Genomic DNA, 22,694 nt, shown 5'->3' with positions numbered 1-22,694 from the left:
TGCCATGTCTCAGTACAGTATTTTTTCTTTGAATGGCAATCTTTGCTGCTAATTAAGTCATCTATTAATTAAAACACCTCACTGTATTTTTCTGCAATTTCTGAATATTTTTATCCCTGGATTTTTTTTTTTTTTTTTCCCCCACATAACATTTAGGAAATCCTATCCAGCTAAATATCCACCATCACCATGTTGTCTTTTGGACTTGGTCTTCCTAAATATGGTCCCTCCATGAATGGGTACAGACTGTGCTACTTCTTTTTAGTTTTCTTGGTTTCCACTGGGCTCTGTTGAATGGAGACTTTTAACTAACTGAAAATCTACACCAAGTTTAATGAGATGCCAATCTTACCCTAATCTATTGTGCTTTTATTTATTCTCCTTTATGTTATGGCTGACAAAGTTACCTTGATATTTTAGACCTGCTTCATAATAATTAATGAAGATAATAATTAATGGAATAATAGGGCCTTACTTAGTAACATTCTTTTGAGGAATGACATGGCTGTTGTTCTTTTCTGCCCATGCTCCATTGAGTGTCACTCTTCTGTTCTGCTAAAAAGCAGAAGCAGAGTGGCAGACTGCCTGCTTCCATTGTCCATCTACGTTGGAAGTAGGTTAAATTAAAAAAAAAAAATAAAAAAAAAAAGAGGAAAAAGCTGCAGTTTCCCTGGGAAGTGCTAATTTAGGAGAGTTTAGAGTTTTCTGGAAAGGGGGATGTAAAGAGAAGTACTAACCTGCAGCCATTGCAGCTCATGACATTTATGCATGCAAAAACTGTTGATGTTTCTTCCTCCTTAACCTTGGGCATTTAGGGATTAGTTTTATGTGTTATGATATATGTTTTATCATTCCTCATCTTCCTGCTTTCCCACAGCTTTGCTCACAAAGCTGTTTTGTTTGCTAGACTGTTGCCTTATGTGGTATGGATTCTTTAGGCGCTAAACTACACAATTGATGTGGTTATGCTAAAGCTAATAAGTGGTTAGAACAGCCATAGTGGCAAATTACTGCTACAATTAATGAGCCAGCTGAAATAAGCTCAAGGCCAGCCAAGACAAGTCCAGGCAGAGTCTGACAGGTCCTGAGGATTTATGCTGTTCTGTTAATACAAGCCTTAACCTGTTATCAGCATGTAGTTACTACAAACCCCATGGCTTCTTATTAGCATTGGCATTACTTGTATTTACTGGGCTGCCGAATCCGAGCAGACACAGAGGAAGAAATGCAGCAGCCAGAAACACAATCACACTTCAGACGTGGTGATAAAATGGGAGCTGCCTTTGGGACTCGCTGCTTGGAGCTGGTCCCTGCACAGGCACGCCTGGAAGCACCAGGGATGTCCTGGAGGATCCTCCTGGAGCCCAGCACAGCATCCACGCTTGTGGCCACTGGTGACAAACCTGTGTGGATGCACTGCTGCTTCCTCGGGACACCCCACACACAAGTATGAACACACACAGGAGTAATTGAGCTGAGCTCTAGCTGTCTATAGATTATGAAGGGGTTGTTTGGTTAATTCTGCTTTTTTTTTTTTTTTTTTTTTTTTTTTTTCCATTTTGTTGGCTGGGGCTGTTTTGATACACTGTTAGGCCATCTTCAAACATTTACTGTTTATGCTGCTTTTATTTAAAATTTACTTTGTAAATTTAATGACATGCTTACTTCCAGCTGAGGTAAGCACCAACATCTGTGAATGCTCTTTTAGAGTACACTGTCTGAAATGAAGGTGGTTCAATTAGTCATTTAAAAACTGAAAACAGAGAACCTGAGTAACCTTTATCAGTTAAGCTGAAAGAATAAGATCTTTTAGCATTTGGTTTTCCTTTCCTTTATAGAATTATGATGAAAAAAATAAATTTATTTGGTGGGTTAATATAAATTTCTCAAAGATGCTGGAAAATAAAGACTTTAATTTACTGGTGACCGAATATAATTTTAAAGGGATGTATAAAACAGCACATTATTCAAAGATTAAGATCAGAAAAAAAGAAAGAAAAGAAACAAAACCCAAAAGATTATTTTTATAACATTGAAAATTTGTAGCTATTGAAACAAAGTAGAAACAGAAAACAGTTTCTATCTGTGGTTCTGCTTGCATCAAGAAGTAACACTCTGAAAGGCAAGCTACAGAAATTGTGTTACTGTGCTGAGTGCAGGTAAAATACCACATATAGGGCTCAATGACTTGACTTGTGCAATGCTGGGGTTGAGATATAGCTTTTTTCTTTTGTCTTTAAATTTCAACAACCTTTTCATTTATCCAGAGGTTGTTACAGCAGATCATAGGGAGATGTGATGGAACAAGCTCTTGCTGTGAGGCCTCCAATGTGGTATAAAAAATATTAGCCATGCTTGGAAAAGAAAATCTCCCTCAGTGTCAGCTTCTCTCCTTGAGCTCCCTGTCGAAATCAGAATTAGGGGTTGTCAGCTGTGCCAAACCTGTGGCAGTGTGATGACAACAGCTCTCCATCAGGAACCTAACACTGGAGTTTCTTTTCCAAACTGTGCTAAACACCAGTATTTAGCTACTTTTGCCTCCTTATTGTTTAAATTCCATATGAACTGATAATCTGGTGCTGAGAGACTGCATAAGTTACAACCAGTTCTATGACTTAGCTTTTGCCTCCTTGCTGAAAGATAGTTTTGAATAAATTTAAAGGAAAACATATTTCACAGAATAAAATTGCACAGGAAAACAAAGAGAAATAACATTTTTCTAATACAAAAGGTAATTTATAAACAAAATGCTGAAGTCAATAACATGTGGAGCCTTCCAGCAACTGCAGGTACAGAGTAAATGCATTGCTTAGGCATGATTTCTTCTGAGATTGAGATTTTGTATTCATGCTTATATTTTAAAAAGTCACAAGAAAGGAAAAAAAAAAGTAATTAAAGGATATTAGCTGATTGTATTTATTCTTTCTTATTCTAGTAAACAAGAAAGTCTTCTGCTTGGCTTCTTTCCATCTAGTAGCACTGCCTAAAGTTGATGAGTAGCTTCTCTGTTTGTCTGCAAGTCTGGAAAGAATTTGATGTTTCTGTAGTATTCTATTCTGATTATTCATAAAATAATTGCAACTCAGGAGTCCTTCTTTATGCTTCTAAGAAACCTGAGTGATATCATCAGAAATATTTTTGGAAGCAAGAGAAAGATGACACAAAAATAATTAGGACACTATGAAATATGCGAAGGTTCTGAGTGTTTAAAGTTTTTCCTTTCCCTCTTTTTTCCTAAGAAAAAAATATTTTTTAAAAAATAAATTAAAAAAAAATATTTTAATTTACATTTCGATTAGATTCCCAGCATCAGATGTAAGGAATTTAAATCAATTTGTGATAGGAGACAGACATACTAGCCAATGAAAAAATCAAAGAAAAATATAACCATCATTTGCTCTCTTTTTGGACAATTTTCTTCAGAATAACCAGCATCATGAGAAAAAAGCGAAAAAACAACAACTTTGCAAGGACAGATGGTCTCCATGCCTTAGTGCTGACAGAAGTAGCAAGAAATACAGATAAAGAAACCTGTTCACAGATCTATTTAAAATCTTTTTTGGAACAATAAGTAAACTGACAGGCACAGCTAAAATCTGTCTGTATTGCAACAATCTAAAAGTTCTGTTAAACAAAACACTCATTTTTATTAAATTGGGAGTGTGATGGGGATCAGCACAAATAACAACTGACTTTTAATGTGAGCTGGAGTGCAGCAGATCCATCCTTCCTAAATTTAGATAACTAGCTTGAACAAGAAGCCTCTCCATCTCAGATTGTCTCTAATTAGTAAAAAGAGATAAGAACCTCTGTCCAATGACTCAGAGACCCAAAACTGTGAGTTAACCTCTGATGGTGACTATATATTCCCCTTGACTATAGTATCAAACTCTTCTCCAAGCATGTGAATAAAAAGCACAATGAATGTGTCTCTTGTCTGTCTTGTCTTTCCTGTGTGCAACAGCATAGAATGAGATGCACCACTACAAAATATGGATTAGAAATAACAAAATTATTCATCACAGCTGCTTAAGAGCAGGCTCTCCAACCCCTGCTGGACCATGAAAAATAATACTAAGCAAATAACTTGTCACAGGCAACACTGCACTTCCATTTAGGTATTCAAATGGGCCATAGGACCCATGACTTCCTGTCATTGCCCACAGCATCACGGAATCTCCTGGAAGTTAAGACAATCCCCCCTGGCAGAAGGAGGCCCCTCAGGCCTCCCCAGGATGGAATTCCACCTTCTGTTCCCACGCCTGGCTGGCTGTCACTGCTGCTGCCTTACAGATGTTTCTGTAATCTCATCTCCAGGGCTGTCAAGGGTAGACACAGCACAGCTTCCACAGACAACCTTTCCTATTGCTTCCCCAGCCTCACTGTCAAGTGATTCCCCTAATGTGTGAAGTGAATTTTCCCTGATAGATTTTAGAACCCTTTTGTCTTTTCTGGTGTATCAGTTTGATGCAAAATAAAGGTTATTCTTTTCTCTGAAGACTGATTGTGTCCTCCCTCACAGTGCTCTTATGCCAAGCAGCTTCCAGTCCATGTTCTGTCCTTGATGATGTTTTCTGGGATTCTGATTTCTGGCCTCCATTTTTGTTAATACCCCCCCTAATTAATCAGAAAAGCAACATTTAATTTGGACAATGTTCTTGCTGAGGCCAAAAGCTAAGTAGGTTTTTTAGGGATGAATTTCAATTATACATTTCAGTATGTTACTTATCTCTATTATGACGATGCCATATGACTGCTTATATTCATTGAATGATTCATTAAGAAGTTATATTTTTTTTCCTGTTGATCTGTTGGTGAAGCAATAGGTTTCTATCCTGTATTTTCACAATCGTTGGCTTTTAAAAAATTGCATTTCCTTCTACTATGAGGAGTTCCTTTTTTGAGCATTCTCAAATTCTCCTTGAACTGCAACTATGTGCTGTAAAATATTTGTTATCACTCATGTTCTGATTCCACCTACAAATTTAAAACATAGTTATCCAGACCAAAAATAAAAGCATTGAATAGGACTAAACCTACATAAATAGGAAGATAGACACATTTCTCTACAACTCAAAGATGAGAAAATTAAGAAAAACTACCTCTGGAGGTCACTTTTCCCTTTCTACTCTTATTGGATTAGTTTATAAGCTCTGACCATATTAATATTAATATAAAAAATACCATTAGATGGTATTCAGTGTTATATGGCATGGTTTCCAGGTTCTGCTGGACTAAAAGCCCTGATATGCACTGTGAGTGACTTCCTCCACAATTCTTTCAACAGCTCTTAACATTCACTATGTAAATTACGCTTGTTTATATTGCCAATTTACCTCCTATTTAAACCACATTGGAATTTGGCCTATTGAGTTTCTGTTAATCTGCCTGGCAGGATTTGGCCTACATTGAACAGAAGGAGGGAGGAGGGATGAGGAGAGAAAGAAACATAAAGTAATCCTCAAACATTTTTACACATTAAAAAAATTAACTAAGATAAGCTATGTAAAAATGTTTCTTTAAATTTCTAGCTCACTCTTCTTTTTAAACAGTTATTTCCAGAGGGTTAATTAGTGTGCAATTCTTCCAGCAAGAAGAAAATAATTTCCCACCAAGCGTGAATTTGGCAAAAACAATCTACATCACATTGTCATTACAACTGAAAGTATTTAACTTTATTTTATTTAAGTATCTAGTTGATATATTTAAGGCATGGGAAGGGGGAGGATAGAAATGAGGTATTGAAGGCTTATGTTAATTTTTCATGTATTGTTTGTGCATAAAAGTACAAATTCATTAAAAATGTCAGCTCATGCAAATGCTTAAGATATTCCATCCTACAAAAAAAAAAAATGTCCTAAGTCTCTAATTCAGATAAGTTGCATTGAGTGATATTTCCCGTATGTATGGTAGACAAAACTGCAAACACTGCAAATGATCAAGGTTTTCATTTTTCTTCTGTTTATCAACCTCCTTTTTCACTTCTGTTCACCTGCTTCAGATTTTTGATTTTTTTTTTTCCCTAGAACTTATACAGTATTAGAACGGGAAGTTGTCAGCTTATAACCTACATTATCTGATAAACTTCTGTGAACTGGGCATCCTTCTTTCCCTGCATGGGATCTTTATGTAAATGGAGGTGCATGGATTAGCTTTATAAAGTGGTGGACAATGTTTGAGCTGCCTCCTGCTCCTGCCCTTCCTTCTGATTGCCTGAAAATGCCTTCTGTGGGGTTAGACCAGTTGGAAAAGGGCTGGAATCAGTACTTCTTTTGGGCTCAGACTAACTCAAAGGCAACGAGGTATAGTGGAACAGAGAGAGATGAGAAACTGGAGAGATCACAGAAAATTATTAAGGTGTTTGTGGACAAAGAGAATACAAACAAGCTCACATCATCTGTTGCCAGAGGTACAAACAAGAATCTCACCCATAGGGTCCTTGTAGTGATTCCATTCATCTCCTTCCTACCCGATTTTGGACAGATGAGTAGAATTCCCGCTCTGAAGGCTGTGATGAGAATAAAGAGAGGAGAATGAGAATGAAAGAAAGAGGGGTAGAATTATCAGAAGATAGGAGAAGTGAAATTCTAAAGATGATGATGATGATTTTCTGGACCAAACAGCCACAAACAGAAGTGGTGAAGATGAAAACAAGACTGGTGCACAAACATAAATGCAGATTGCAAACATAGGAGTGGTAGCAACACGGAGATGGTTTTAAGTAGAAGTGATTTCCTGCCAGAATTGACCAATAGTCGTCAATGCATCCTTTGTGAGGAAAAAGTGTAAAAAACATGAGTATGATTTTTAACAAGGGTAAAAATAATAATCTGCTTCATGACTGGTTACTTTCTTAGTCCTAATGAAAGATGTCTGAAATTATATGAGTAAACTTGACAGAATAACACAAGGTGTCATTGCACAATGTAATTTAATTCTGGGAGAAAGGCTGGCTTTCTTTATTTGTTTTGTAGTTTTAGTTTGGTTTGGGTTGGGTTTTTGTTTTGTTTTGGGGCTTTTTTTTTTGTTTGTTTGCTTGTCGGGTTTTTACTTTTTTTTTTTTTAAGTAAATTTCACACAATAGCAAATTAGAAGATCATCAATCTTGCAGAGTTAAACACTGCAAAGTTATGAAATGCTGGCATTTGCTACCTTCTCTATGACCTTAATTTCACTGCTTTGTGTTGGAGATTCCCTCAATTGCTTACTTGGAGAGATTATAGGGATGGGCATCAAGAAAATTGGATATATTATCTTCTCATGCACATGCAGTCATACACATAAACCCTAACTTGTCTTCCCCAAGAAAATCTAGTCAACAATCTATACCTTTGCCATCTGTGTGCAAAAGTTTGAAAGTTCTCTGTGACCCTGAGCTTAAATATTGATATCCAAGTTCTATAGATACACATGACAACACTAGCAGCAAAGTAAAAATTACCCAATAAAACCTTGTGTACTGGTTTAGGGGCTTGATATTAGAGTATTTGCAATGCAACTGTGATGTATTCTCAGTTTGTGTCAGAGTGCCAGGAGCAGCAGGAGTTCAACAAAGAGTAACCTTCAGTTCAGAAAAGGCTATCTGCATCTTTTCCACATGATGAATTCCCCCACAGACTGGCTGGTGGGGCACACACAACACATAAATCAAACTTAACTCAATTTCCACTTTAGTTTTTTCAACTCACCTTTAAAAAGAAAACAGAGTATTATCTTACTTAGTCTAAGGCCACCCTAGCAATACAAGGGAAAAAAAAGTAGAAAAAAAAAGGCAATATAAAATTTTTAATGAAAACTTAGTAACCTGCAGAAATAAGCTTTTTTTACTCTTTAGAAAGATGCTAAAACTGCAGTGTCCACAATTTTGGGGTAACTGAGGTTTTCAAATGTCCCTAGTGATAACAGGATCAGTACAAGAACCAATTGTGTTCAGTTTATGTACCAGCAACTCAAAGGTAGGCATAAAATACACACAAAGGACATGAAATTTGCTGATGAAACATAACTGAGGAAGAAAAACAGTTGATAACAAAAAAAAAAAAGTACAACAGTATAATTCTAAACACTCAAAATGAACAAAACCACAGATGTGGGCATGTGGTTTGCGTGGTTTACTGTGGAGAGGGGCTGGGGAGTAGATATTAAAAATACACATGACAAAGGAAATATGAAAAGAGAGAAGTACTCCAGTGGCCACTAGAGTACTAGTATAATAGCTAAGGGAAAGCTCCAGTGGAGAGAGGAACTAAAACTTGAAAGCATTCAGAGCAGTTGGTAAACAATAGTGGAAACCACAAGAAATAAAACCAGAAAAATATTAAAGAAATTTCTGTAAAAGCTCTTCTGAGTTCACTGTGCAAAGAAACACCAAGGTTCTCAGCAGTTTCCAAACCTGAGCTGGCTTAATGCTTCAACACACAAGGAATATTCCAGATAATAAAAAACAGTTTTGATCTATTTCTTCATGCTCATTCAAAACTGAATTTGGAAAAAAAAACAAAAACAAAAACCAAAAACTTTAACCACAAAAAATAGATCTGCACGTTTCTGCAAGCAAATTCCTCTGGGTTGTCTTATTTATTTATATACATTTATATATTTTTTTAAAATAAACCATACAATGTTTAATAAATAATCTATTTTGCTATATATCTATTGTTTATTTTGAAGGAAGTGTTTATTTGTTTATACATATAAAAATGTGTACAATAATAATAAAGATGCAGAGCCTGTAAAGGATCTTGTAATTGATTTGAAAAGAGTAGTAGCCATTCTTCCATCTGAAGAGAACTGCATCAGCCTTCTCCCCTGGAAAAGCTGGAGGAGGCTGTGTCTCCACTTTGCATACAAAAATGTAATGGATAAACATACCCAGGCTTCTCCCCCACACTCACCCAGACACTGATCAAGCAAAGCAAACAGTAACACAGAGATGTCTTGACTGCAACACTTAGTCCTTAACTCCATCCTTTGCCAAAGCTGTGCTTAGGTGCAGAAGGTGCAGAAGGTGCTTCCTCCGTGGTCATTTAAAGAGATGTTAACCTGGACTAATCTCTGTTCATTTATTATAAAGTCTGAGGTGACAAAGGATGTCTGATCCAGTGTTTGTAGCAGACTGAGAAGTGCTGTTAGGCAGAGACCTCTTATAGGTCACTGAGGGTCCTGCAGTTTATCAGACCAGCCAGGGGAGAAGTCTAATAGCAGATACAGTCTGAAGAATAAATGTAGTTTATATTAAAATAGACAAATTATATACATGGTTTATTGAGAAAGAGCAATTTATTCTGGCAGTCAAAATTTCTAAACTAATTTTAAGCATAAATGTTCATTAATATTAAAGCAAGGCTTTCTTTTGCTGAGTTCTAGGTCATCATGCATATGTATTTGCTACACATTTCCTACTTTTCTTAGTCTTCCAAACTACCATTGTTTCAAATCATTTTACAGAATATGGCATTATGATTACTGCATTTTATAGGGTAGAGAAGGGGTAAACTCTAAAAAAAAATAGTACCGATAAGTCTTATTACTGTACTCAAATCTTCTTAGTCCCAAATCTGTGTGGTTTTTTTAATGATAAGAAGTGCCAGGTTCAAATTATTTTATATCTCATTACTACATTAATTAATTAACTCCATACAGATTTCTGTATTGCATAGTAGAAGGTTTAGAGATAGAACTGTTTAATTTTATTTCCATCTGAAGAAATCAGGAATAGCAATAATAAGGAGAAAAACAGAAAGATAAATACAGTAAGTCTTTTTCCTGACAGAAGTGGATTTTTCCCTTTCCCCTTCCCCTTCCCCTTCCCCTTCCCCTTCCCTTTCCCCAATTTGTTTCTTCGAGTTTTCTTTTTCTTTAGTGACATTCAGGTCATTTCTTTATTTATTTCCACCACCTCTTGCTGATCTGTAATGTAGAAAAACAAATATTGTAAATATTTTGTTCAAAATCTCTTTATTTATCTCTGCAAGTAGAATATGACCTTTACCTTGACTGAGTTAGATCACCAATAAATTATACAGGAAAAAAAAACCCTAAAACCCCTCTGGCAATAATCAGTGTCCGTACAGATTTTGACAAGCACAGCAGAACTGTAGCCATTGCTGAGGGTAAATTCTCAGTCTCGTCAATTCCTTTACTGTCTAGGAGAGAAAGGAAAACAAAGTAAAAATAGACCTAGAGGGAGTAAAACCAAAGGAAAAGAAAAAGAGAACACAATGTAAAACACAGCTGCAGTAACTGGAATGTTGTAATTCTTTTCTTGAAAGATGTTTCCTTCTTCTCTTCAGTATGAAACTCAGCCCTGCTTTGAATGTAGAAGAAAAAACAACAGATTATGAAGCCAAGGCCAATAGATTTCTATCCAGAGATGAACATGACAAAGGCCATTTGATTCTGAAGATATAGGACTGTTATGCAATTGTTAACTTCAAAATTGAAAATTATTTGAGAACAAGAGGTGAATTCTGACTTTTAAACGTGTGAATAAAGGCTGTTATCCACTTTATTCTCTTGTAAATACTTTTTGGGATGCTACATTGTCTCCTCAGCCTTCCCAAGAGACAAATTACCCCCTTTTACTCTGTATCATAATGTAAATATAATTGGTATCATATTGATAAAAAATCCATTAGAAGCTTTGTGAGATTTTTAGATGAGCTTCTTTTAAGAGAAATTTCATACTTAACCTGCTCAGACACTTTTAGACAGTTAGTCATGTATTTATAGCCTTAGGCATTTAAACTTCATTACAAATATGCTGGAACGTGCACACCAATCCATATGTGACAGTGGATGCCTTACTTGAGGCAGTGACAAACCACACATTTCATCTGCTGGTCTTGCAACAGAAACATCTTTAAAAATTTCAGATCCACCGTGGTGGAAGGAAACATTTTGGTTTGTGCTATGTAGGTGCTCAAGCAGCTCAAAAAGATCTTTACATTCCTGGAAGTACAGCCACACATCCTCGTACTCAGAGATTTTCTCTACATTGTCCATCTCTGCTGGCTGGGGTGTGAGAGGAGAGGTGCTATGGTCAGCAGTATATATAGTTAAAGGAATAAACAGCGAATAAACAGAAATATAATAATTAAAATTATTCATTTCCCTGTAGAATTCTGGAAATCTGGGGGGCTTTTGTTTTCTGGGGGCTTTATTTGTTTGTTTCTTTGTTTGTTTTGTTATATTTTTTTAAATTGCAGTAGGAGAACATTTTTTTATTTAAATACTATTACGTGGGGAGAAAAGAAAAAAAGCAATAACTGATGTTTAAAATAACAGTCTAGCTATTAATAAAACACATAACATTTTTTCTGTCACCCTGAAATGTAAGCCAATGCTTTTTTTAGTCAAAATATCTACTTATATTTATATTTAAATATTTAAATAGATTTTATATTTATTATATTTGATAAATATTGAATATTATTATTTCATGATATTTATATTTCTTATAAATTTTTGAATGTTTCAAGATCTCAACAGAAGCGGTAAAAAATCTATGTGAAAATTTTGAGAAAGAAAAACATTTATTTCTTCATGTGTTATTTTTGGCCACATTATTTTAATAAAAAATAAACTAGAACTATTTATTTACTTATCAAAGAAAGAAAAACTGACACTAAAGCTACCTATAGAGGAAAAAAGTATTAAAATCTTCAGTAAGTACAGTATCACCCTTTTAAAAAGCTTTTTGGTCCTGATGCAATTTACTTGAGACTGTGAGTCAGAGTACCCTTCTATTCCCTGAATACTCACTCTGACTATCACTTGATACTGATTTAACAACCACAAGAAGAACTTTGCTGTTTAAATATTTAACATTCCATTCAAATGTGAAACAGCACAAAAATTGGTTCACAGTCTCTGACACAGGGTCCCTTACAGGAGAAAAGTAAGGACATGTAAGAGCAGAAGTCAGAAAGTCAAAGGCACAAAATGAGCTGCTATTAGCAAAGGAAGTAAAATGGATCAAGCAAAAGTTCTCCAAGAGTCAAAGAAATGAAGAGTGGACAAAAGAAAATGTTAAGTCTGCTACTTAGCAGAAGGGGAAGAAGCAGATAATAGATGGTAAGGAGAATTCTGAAATGCTTGATGGGTTTGATGCTTGAGCTGTGAGGGAAAAGGCAGTGATAGTTAACAAAGGGAGAAAGAGGCCATGAGGAAGAATTAGGATAGCCCAGGTTAAAGAATATGGGATAACCTGAAAACTGTAAAATCAGCAAAGGCTGATGAAATTTAATCTACACTTTTAAAGAGTCTGCCAGGAGAAGTGTGAGGTAACATTTTCCGTCCATTTTTGAGAACTCATGAAAAAGTCCAGAAGAACCAGGAAAGGGCAGTTATATTCTGGGATTTGGAGGAACCATATCAGTGGGACTGCAGGCCAGCAAATCTGTCTTCTTTAGTACTGTGTTAATTAGCATTGCACTTCACATCCATTGGAATGCTCTTCTCTGCTACATAAGCAAATATAAAACTATTTTTCTGTCTTTCAGGTCAAGGAGAAGAATGAATTCCTGGCAGTATGGGCAACTTATGTCCTGATCCAGTGATCACTGTTGTCAAAGGAAATCTTTTCTGTGGATTTCAATGGGCTTTCCATCAGCATGAGTGCTGAATGAGAATGAGAAGAGGATTATAAGTGTAAACAGAAGCTGAAATGTTTTAGTCTATTTTCGTAGGTCCAGCAGAGAGGATTACAGAAAGTAAAGAAAAAAGTATGAATACATTGATTTGGGGGCTTAATAACCTAAAGCTCAGCACATAGCATAAATATATATTTTAATTTTCTTCTGGCTTAATCCAGACAATGCAGAAAGAAACAAATAGTTTAACAGGTGATGGTTTCAATCACATTTTAAACAGGATTCCACTTGCTGTTTCCGTAGTGCATCTAAAATTCAGAGAATGAAACTGAAAACCGAGCACCTGATTCTACTCAAAGTTAAAAGACTTTTATACAGCTTGTGAGAATTGTCATTGAATGAAAATGTGCAATCTAGATTCTCACAAGCGAGAATAGAATCATAGCAATAGCATAATTATTACAGTTTGTATGCCTAACTTTTTAGCTAGATGAGTGTGAAAACACATTCAAGTAACTTGTAGATGAAGTTGCATGCCTAATTTGCAAGCATTAAGAGGGTTACATGTGCAGATTGGATAATTATGTACACACACAGTTATCGTTTGACATTTGCCCAGACAATTATCTAATCTGTGCCTGGAATTGTGGACCCAACTTGACTGTGTCTGACACTTGCTGTCAAACAGTGTGAAGTTCACAGGCAACTTCCCTGAGGTCCTGGGCTTTGGCTTTGGCTAGCAACGTGGGGAACAGAATGCATTAACTTCCTCTATAGGTAATTAATATCTTCCAAGAATCTCATCTGGAAAGAAAATACGCTACAGTCTTGGATATGTGAAGAAACGGCATTAAATCAGTGAAAATAAATTTTTAAAGATAAACGGGAGGTAAAAGAATTCGTTTTTGTCTTTACACTTTGTAAAGGCAAGTTCCGGGGATGCTACATATGGAGTGCTATGGCAACAAATCATCAAGAGAATCCCTGGAAAATAATATTCCCATTACAGGATTGGCTTGCATATTGTATTGGTCCAGGAACATTCATAGCCCTTCTCATACGGTGGATGAAAGGCCCAGGAAGATGAGAATGGTTAATTGGTCATTTATATTAGGCTTTACAGGATCAAAACCTGGCATGCATTATTAGAGGCATTATGTAGACAAGGTAGTGAAAAAAGTTACATAGTAGAAACTTTCTGCATGTTAATAATAATAATAATAATAATAATAATAATATTTTTATTATCACCACACTGATTTCAACCACATTTATACTGTTTTCATAAAAAAGATAAGTCCTGAAACTTTTCTGGCATGTTGAGCCCATGCAGTTAAATTGCAATGAACTTCACTTTTGAACTCGCAAATGTTGATATGTTCCTCTTTCTGTCTCTTTGTCTCTCTTTATTTTCTAGGAAACCAATGCCACAATGGAGTATTATGCACTATATTTCAAAAAGAAAAGACTGATTGGAATGGATTCTGAGAAGAGAAAGAGAATAATAAAAAGGACTGGAAAATAATGCTGCCAGTTTGAGGAAAGGTTAACAGAGCTGGCCATGTTCAGTCTGGCAAAAAGGAGATTGAGGAGAGACATAAAATATCTACCCACAAATATGTAAAAGGACATTGTAAGAGGAGAAGGAATGAATTATCCTCCAGTCGATGAGGAGCAAGAGGTAACACGCTTATGCTACAGACAGATATATATGTTAAAAATCAGGCTTGTTGAATAATAGAAAAATGTGTTTGCCAGTATGTTTTCTAAATCTGAGAAAACATTATCTATCTCCCTTTTTGTTTGGTTTAGTACTAAAATTCTGACAAGCATTTTCTCTTTATATACATGTTAGTAAAAGGGCAATTATTCACAGGAACAGCAAATGTACTCAAAAAGCATGATAAAGGGTGTGCTACCGAGTACACTGTCAGACCAATAGAAAGCATGAATTTGTGCTCAAATTCAGAAATATTTATGTTGAAACTTAGTTGCAAGTTTGTGTTTAAAAGCACATTGCTTCATTTTTGAGGTGTTCAATACTATTAGAATGAATTTGGCTCTCACACAAAAATTGAAATTAATTTCTCTGTTCCAGCAAGTTACCCTTTTCACAAAAAACAGAGTACATGGCTGAAATTAAATACAAGATTCTTCTTCCTGAAGGTACTGAAGTAAAATATTTTGGTTTTGGTCATATTTGCCATGTGTTAAGCTGGTCTACCTTGAAGAATTTGATCTCATTTTATGTTTCATGAAGGTCCAGATCAGGCCTGTGTTTTTTAATCCCTTCAATTTAATCTTCTAAAGGGTGTAAATTAACATAACTTTATTGACTCAGGTGGAATCATCTTGCTGTGCTCTCTACATACATCTCACACTGACCATGATACCAAAGCTTAATAGCTTTCTGTCAGCAGACTGTGAAGTTATCAGCTTCTCTCCTATTGTCTCCTGTAAGTATCTAAGTGCAGTGTTATTCTTATTTTAACAACCAGCAAAATGCCACTGACTCCATGGTGGAACATGCCATTGTCAGAGGGGAGGAAAGGAAGAAGAATGTTGCCTGCAAGTGAAAGTGAAGGGAGCATTTTAAGTAGGTAGAATGTAATTATTCCATTTGGAATTCAGCCAGATCATCTGGCTATACATGCTGTATTTGCATGAAGTGTGTGGGGGAAACCATAGATTTCTAATGGTTGAAATTTGTCAAGCCCTTGGTTGTACACCCCATCCATCTGAAAGGAGTGTAGTTGTACTTCGCTATTTTCATTCAAAACCACTTAAAAAGGTGAGCTCCTATATAATTGGAATTTTAAAGGAGTTCATGTTGTGTTTATGGAGCAATCACTACTAAATGATTTCATTTAAATTTTTCATAAGCTACACTTTATGAAAAATTAAAAGAAATAGACTCTTCAGAAGCCTTGCTATGAAATAAAGTCTCTTAAAGGAATACACATGCCATCTAATCACACATATTTTCAAATGTCAAGTTTTCTGCATACAGATAAACAGAAGACAGCATTAATGGGGAGAAAGAGGCATGCACTTTTTCCTTATGCTGTCAGTAGTTTTCATTCAACTAGAATATTAGAAATGGACTGCAGCAACTCGAGGAGATTCAATCCAGCAATGAGAACTCTTAAAAAAATGGATGTAAAATGGTAGATCAGTGAAGAAGAAAGGCTTGTCTTCAGCCCTTTAGTTGACACAGACCTGGTTTTTAGCCAAAACTGTATCATACATAGGACCAAAGATAGCTTGAGCAAGCAGACCTAGTCCTACTGGTTAAATTAAATTGATAAAAACTCTCTGAATGGGAACCCCTGCTGCTAAGTCTGTGTCCAGTTTTGAAACTCCAGTAGTCATTGTTTCAGCTAAATCCCTGCTGGCAAATAAGTGGTGGAGTTTTCCAGGGAATTTAAGAGCAGACATAGTGTCAGTCTGAACCTCTGATCTGTCAGCAGAGCTCTGGAGTGAGCAATAGGTAAAGTGCTGAGTAATAGGTAAAGTGTTTGGACAATGCCCTCTCTGAGAACCTGTGCTTTGAGAACTTCCAGTTTAGCTAACCAACCCATGGGATTATTATTAATAAATTCAGAGTAAAAATTGCAGGTGACATGCTTACAATGCTTTCATCATCTAGTCCATATAACTTTATTTATGTAACCCAACCTGGAGATTCAAGAGCTCTCAGTAGGATATATTCTACTGTTTCAAGTATACTTCCATTTCAAACACCAACATCTCTATGCCAAAAAAAAAAAAAAAAAAAAAAAGGAAAATTAAGACTCAAAGTTTCTGGAAATGAGATGAGAAAGTTTGAAACCAAAAAAAATGATCATGCACAATCAATGAAAAGTTTGTTCTTCGAGAAATTCTTTAAAATTAAAAAGAAAAAAAAATGTGTCTCATTAAAATGAATCTAGGTTGATTTACAGTAGCTGTAATCAAGGGTTACCCGACCTTATAAGCTGTGCTATTCCATTTATAATAAATCTCAGTATTTAAAAATAGATGAGCTTAGGACAGATAATAAAAGGAACAGTTTTAGAAAGTTACATGATTATTACAGAGAGGTTTCACCATGCCATCTGTCGACAGCAACCATGGTAGCGCAGTGATGAAGTGTGGAGAGGTTTCTGAAAGGTGTTTGAAACAATCCAACTTCTACCTGTTTTTCTGTCAAAATTCTCACCAGCCTAATATCTTGACACATGAACTGAGGAGGAGTTGCTATTTCTTGTTTGAATAATGTATTGAGACCAGCTCTGAGTAGAAGGGACTTGGAGGTGTTGGTTGACAAGAAGTTTGACATGAACTGACATTGCTCACTCGCAGCCCAGAAAGCCAATAATCTTTTAAGCCATCCTGTGACTTTGTTAAAATGATGCTTAATCATTGCCTCTATGTCAACTGGAAGGTTTTTGACCTCTCCTCTCCTCTCCTCTCCTCTCCTCTCCTCTCCTCTCCTCTCCTCTCCTCTCCTCTCCTCTCCTCTCCTCTCCTCTCCTCTCCTCTCCTCTCCTCTCCTCTCCTCTCCTCTCCTCTCCTCTCCTCTCCTCTCCTCTCCTCTCCTCTCCTCTCCTCTCCTCTCCTCTCCTCTCCTCTCCTCTCTCTCATCTCAACATTTTGGCCCCACAGCTCCAAAGAGCTCTATTTTTTAAAGAAGTGGTGGTTTTGGTTTCTGAAAACTTTAAAAGAAGGATGTTATATAATGAATGTGAGGCGAAAAAGGAAAACTACTTAAACTTGCTGAGCAGTCCTTGTAAATCAAACAAAAAAGGAAAGAGTCTGATGCTTAAACAAAAGTATGGCAATACCAAAATCCTTCCCAGGTTCTTTGTCTAGAAAGACTTCTCAAAATGTTTGTCATGTTTACATGCACACACACACATGCACACAAATATTTGCTGAATTAATTAATTTACATACATAGATTTTTATCATTTCCCCACTATTTCCTTATTAATTTGATTGGCTGTAGTTATCCGAGCTTCCAGTGGGAAAAAATTAGCTAAAAAACTCAACCATTTGTATTTTAAGATACTTTTTTTATTATTTTCAATATTGCAACTTTTATTTGATGAAAGTTACTATTAACATATTTTCATAATCTTCTCAGCCTAGCAACAGCAGGAGTAAAAGGTGTGAGGGACATGCAATATTCATGAAATTAAGGAGAGTTGAGATGAAAGGGAGTTCCATTAGGGAGACCAAGTGTGACAATATGACACATATTTGCATATTTTACACTTTAAATCTTTTCAGCACATCCAAGTTGATATATGGATGTAAACATGCATTGCCAGTTTTTAGCATATTATAAGCCCTCAAGACTTTGCATGCATTTTAATATGTTTCATTATTGCTGCAGATTTTAATTTCGAAACTGCACAGCTTTGATGGAAGAAAGCTGGAAGTCAAAGCATCTGGCCTCTGCTTCAGGCAAGCACAACCTTTTCCTTGAACACTTTTTATATAAGCAATTCTATTTATTTATGTGTGTGTGTAAATTGTATCTGTGCATGCAAGGAGTGAGAAATGTAAGATACACTTTATTTGACACACATACTGCTGGGGAAGGGAAGTTCTGGGAAGGCAAATTCTGGGAAGTTCAGGGAAGGGAAGTTCTGGGAAGGGAAGGGAAGGGAAGTTCTGGGAAGTTTTGTTTGGTTTTTGTGTGTGTGTGTGGTTGTTTGTTTGTTTGCTTGCTTGTTTGTTTTGGTGGTTTTTTGGTCTTTTTGGGGAGGGTTGTTGTTGTTGTTTTGGTTTTGGTTGTTTGTTTTTTCTCCTTTTCGCCCCCCTTTTAGCACTTCATCATCTGCATCATTTTGTTGTTTTATTGTATAAGAAAGAGAGTATGACTCAATGTCGTCAGGAATACCATGACTCATAATAATAATAATATGGTATTTATTTCTTAGTTTGTGATCTTCGCATCATAACACCTTAAAAAATACCCACTCATCCTTTACATTTTCTTAGATGTATTAACACCACCTGTGTTCAAGGAATAAATGTATTGTTAAGTGGCCCCAGAATAGTCACTCAGTAGAAACCAACACTTGCTACAAATAACTGTGTAGGTGGATCTGAGCTACCTTTATTTCCCTTATTCTTGAGAGAAATAAGTATTTCAAGGGATGGTGTTTTGTGGGAAAACTGTGAATTAAGGTATTTTTTATTTCTGACATTGCAGAATTTAACTTAACTTATTGAGACAGAGCTACTTTATATGAACATAAGTAAGACACAATTTTGTCTGCTCAATCACCAGAACCACCAAAATAATGTACAATATAAATAAGTAGTTCAGAAACTGCAGCACAGCAAGGTCCTTAAAAATGGAAATTCCTTTCTGTTGCCACATCTACAAAAGACTGTTCTAATGGGACACCCACAATTTATCTGGCCAAACTGTTCCAGTGTTCAACTGCTGTCACAGTAAAGAATCTCTTCCTAATATCTAATAAAATCCTTTCCTCTTTGAAGCCATTTTTAGTCAGTTTGAAGCCATTTCCCCTTGTCCTATCTATGCTCTTGTCCAAAAACTCTCTCCAGCTCCCTTAAAGGTTCTTTTTAGGTATTAGAAGGTGTTAGAAGGTCTCCCCAGAGTCCTCTCCAGGCTGAACAATCCCAGCTCTCAGCCTGTCTCCATAGCAGAGGTGCTCCAATCCTCTCAGTGTTTTCATAGCCTCTTCTGGATTTGCTCCAGCAGGTCCATGTTCTTATGTTGGTGCTTCCAGAACTGGATGCAGTGCTCAAGGTAGGTCTGTGTCCTGAGTTTGCTTTATTTGATTTTTTGGTAAGGAAAAAAGCTCAGCTACGGAATTGACTGCCTCTGTAGAAATATTACAGCTTCCTTTGTGCTTGACAGAGCCAACTGGAGAAGTTGAACACGCCTTTATAAACCATATTTAAGAGAGGAGAAAACTGGGAAAATATTCTATTTATTTATCTGTTTTCTGAAATGAAGGAGCCTCCACTATCCTCTCGATGGGAAATTAGGCCAGGCCAGGCAGAGATCACGACCATCCACAGACCCAGGAGAGATATTAACTTTTTCAGTTCACAGATGAAACTTACAGACATCGATCATCTCTTGAGTAAGAGAAAATGATGAAGTCAAGTAGAGAAAACAACGTAGAGACATCGAGGTCAGTGAAAAAGAAGTCAAATGCCTGATGGGAGAAAAATGAAGGGGCCCTTATCCTTGAGCTGAAATTCTCTTGTAAGGCCATGGTGATGGACTATGATACACTAAAATATCCCTGTAATTCACAAAAGCATGAGGGAATGGAGCATTCAAACCATAGACATGAGCAAAGGCACCCGTGCTGAAACAAACAGATGTTAAAGCAGTTGTGACCCAATGAGAAGCTTGAATAGAGAGAGAGAAGACTGATAAACACCCCTTATCTCCAAAGAAGAGACAGAAAACCTCTGTTCCTAGAAATGGATTAAATTTTTTTTTTGTTTCTGTTCTAAAACAGCTCATTCTTAAAATTGCACACCAATAAATTTAGATGACCCATAGTGGTAGTTGTGGGAAGAGTAAACATGGGAGGGACTTCACAATTGCAGATTTCCAGGCAGCTGCTATTTGTGAAAATTAAAGCCAAAAATTAAAGAGAACTGTTTCTTGTGGAACTCTCCATGGCATAGCAAGAGAGATGCCTCTCCCTAAATGAATTCAAGAAAGATTATTTTAGAGGTGGTAAACTGACTGAAAATACCAGATTTCGTCCCTTTGTGTTGTCAGTGGGGGAAAAAAGAAAGAGTTGGAGTGAAGAGAAGTGTTCTGAAGGTTTATTCTGATTACTTATTAATTTTTCTTTTAATTCTGTTAATAAAGCTTTCTTTATACCCTTCAAAGTTTTGAGCCTACTTCTGCCCTTCTCCTAATCCTTATCTGACAGCAAAAAATGAATAAATAATTGTAGTGGGTGCACTGATGTTTGGTCAGCACTAGACTCACTGCAATCTCAGCAGAGCAGAGCAGAGGGGCAGAATCCCCTCCCTGCCCTGCTGCCCACGGGGCTCTGCATGCAGCCCAGGACACGTTTGGCTCTCTGGGCTGGGAGTGCCATGGCCAGGGCATGTCCAGCCTCTCACCCACAGCACCCCAAGCCCTTCTGGGCAGGGCTGCTCTCAATCCATTCTCAAATCACTCTGTATACTGCCCTTTATAAGTAATTGAATTGAGGTTTTATTCTAGCAGTACAGATTACAAATGGGACTTTGCAGAAACTTGTGTTTTCATTTGCTTACGTTTTTTTCTGAGTGAGAATACCTAGCAAGTACTAGCCCAGATTGTGCTAACCTTAATGACATCCTGGCTGTCTCTGATAATAAATAATAGAGGGACCCTTTTCAGACTTAAAAATCTATAAAACTGTGCTGCTGTCAGGGATGAGCACATCCTTTTCCTGAATTAGGGAAGATGGAGAGGAGGGATCTTAGGATGTCAGTGCATGTTGTGTGCTATGGGAGATGAGGTTGTACTAATGAGTGGGATACAAGCTCTGCTAACTCACTGCAGTAAATCAGTCCCTATTTCATTTATTGCATAAAAACAGAGTAGGTTTGGAAATATCACACTCATGTTATAGAAATTGCTCTGTTGTTTTGCTTAATAGTTTACTGTGGATTGCACTGAAAAGTGTTTTTAAGAAGAGACAGTTATATAAATTCTGTAGCATTATTTTAATTTTATATATTTTGGCGTTATAGAGTGTTCCCAGGCAGACCTAGAAACAGTATGAAAGTAAACAAGCCCTTAGCCTAAGTAATAGAACATCAGAAGGGAGATGTTATAGCTGTGATTAGCTGGTAGAGTTCAGGAGCACAGAGGCCCTAGGTGAGGTTTCTGTGTTGGGGAAACCAGTTTAGCCCTTCAAAATATAAGTTCAGTGCCTGCCAGGCACAGCTATTATTGATGTTCCCCTAAAACAAATAACTGTGTGACAAAATATTGCTTAGCCAGAGTAAGTGTTGGAGAACTATACTTTGAGTTAAGCACTAGAGATAGAGACAGAGTGAGAACAATAAGGGTAACAAAGCTTGATCCAGACTTGTTATTACATAGCCATCCTCACAGAGCTGTTGTACAGGTCAGCAAATTAAAGTCCTTGAACAAAAGGGCAGTGGAAGTGGACTCTACTGTTATTGCTGTAATCAGTGCATGGAGAGAACACAGGACAACATAGATGTCATCCCTTCTAAGTTCACATTGACCCGAAGCTGCTGCTTCTGGCACTTGTGAACTTCTGTGTGTGTATATAGAGAAGCAGTCAGACACATATATGCTGGCAAAGACAGCGTGGGATTCCTGAATTATACCACGGCTTTGTTTTTGGATGACAGGTTTTGATTTGACACTCCTGAAGTTACATGATAAGAATCTTATTTATTTCTAAGGGCCTGCAAAATATCTGATCTATTGGTGGCATTGTCCAGCAAAGCTTTTGAAGACATTGTAATTTTGATTAATTGATTTAATTTTTCGTAAAATGTTACCACTGAAGCAATCAATGATAAGGCAGTGAATGACAATTTAGCATGCAGTTTGAGTTTAAGCTTTGTAAAGGATGAACCACATGCACCAGTATTTCTCAGGGTTGTGACAACTTCCATGCAGTTTAATTATAAAATATCTTATTGCTGGTACTTCTTTTGCAGCTCCCTAGGCATCTTTCATGGTCACTATTAGAGAAGCAATAGAGGCAAGGAGAATCCCTCAGCTGAACCAGTGCTCAGCTGAACCATGCAACTCTCATATTTTGTGTTCTTGATATGAGTATTTAAACAATCAACACTCATGTGTGGTTCATTTCAGGTAAACGGCCAAACTTTTATGATTCCACTCATAACATCCACCATGTGTTTGTGTGACCTTGTTGTGATGGTTGAATAGTATGAGCTGCAAATAAACAGACATAAAATAAGAAAAAAGCAAGCTGGCTTTCAGCTTTAATACACGTGAAGCCCAACAGAGCAGAGATAAGAGCTGTCACAAACACTTTGATATTGACATTTCTCACCATAAATCCATAGAAGGCACATACTTCTGCCAGCACTAAGTATACCATTGGG

Source organism: Sturnus vulgaris, chromosome Z (assembly GCF_052056855.1).
Source record: "Sturnus vulgaris isolate bStuVul1 chromosome Z, bStuVul1.hap1, whole genome shotgun sequence".
In the NCBI taxonomy this organism is placed as follows: domain Eukaryota; kingdom Metazoa; phylum Chordata; class Aves; order Passeriformes; family Sturnidae; genus Sturnus; species Sturnus vulgaris.
The sequence above is the reverse complement of the archived record's forward strand: the minus strand, read 5'-3'. Positions refer to the sequence as shown.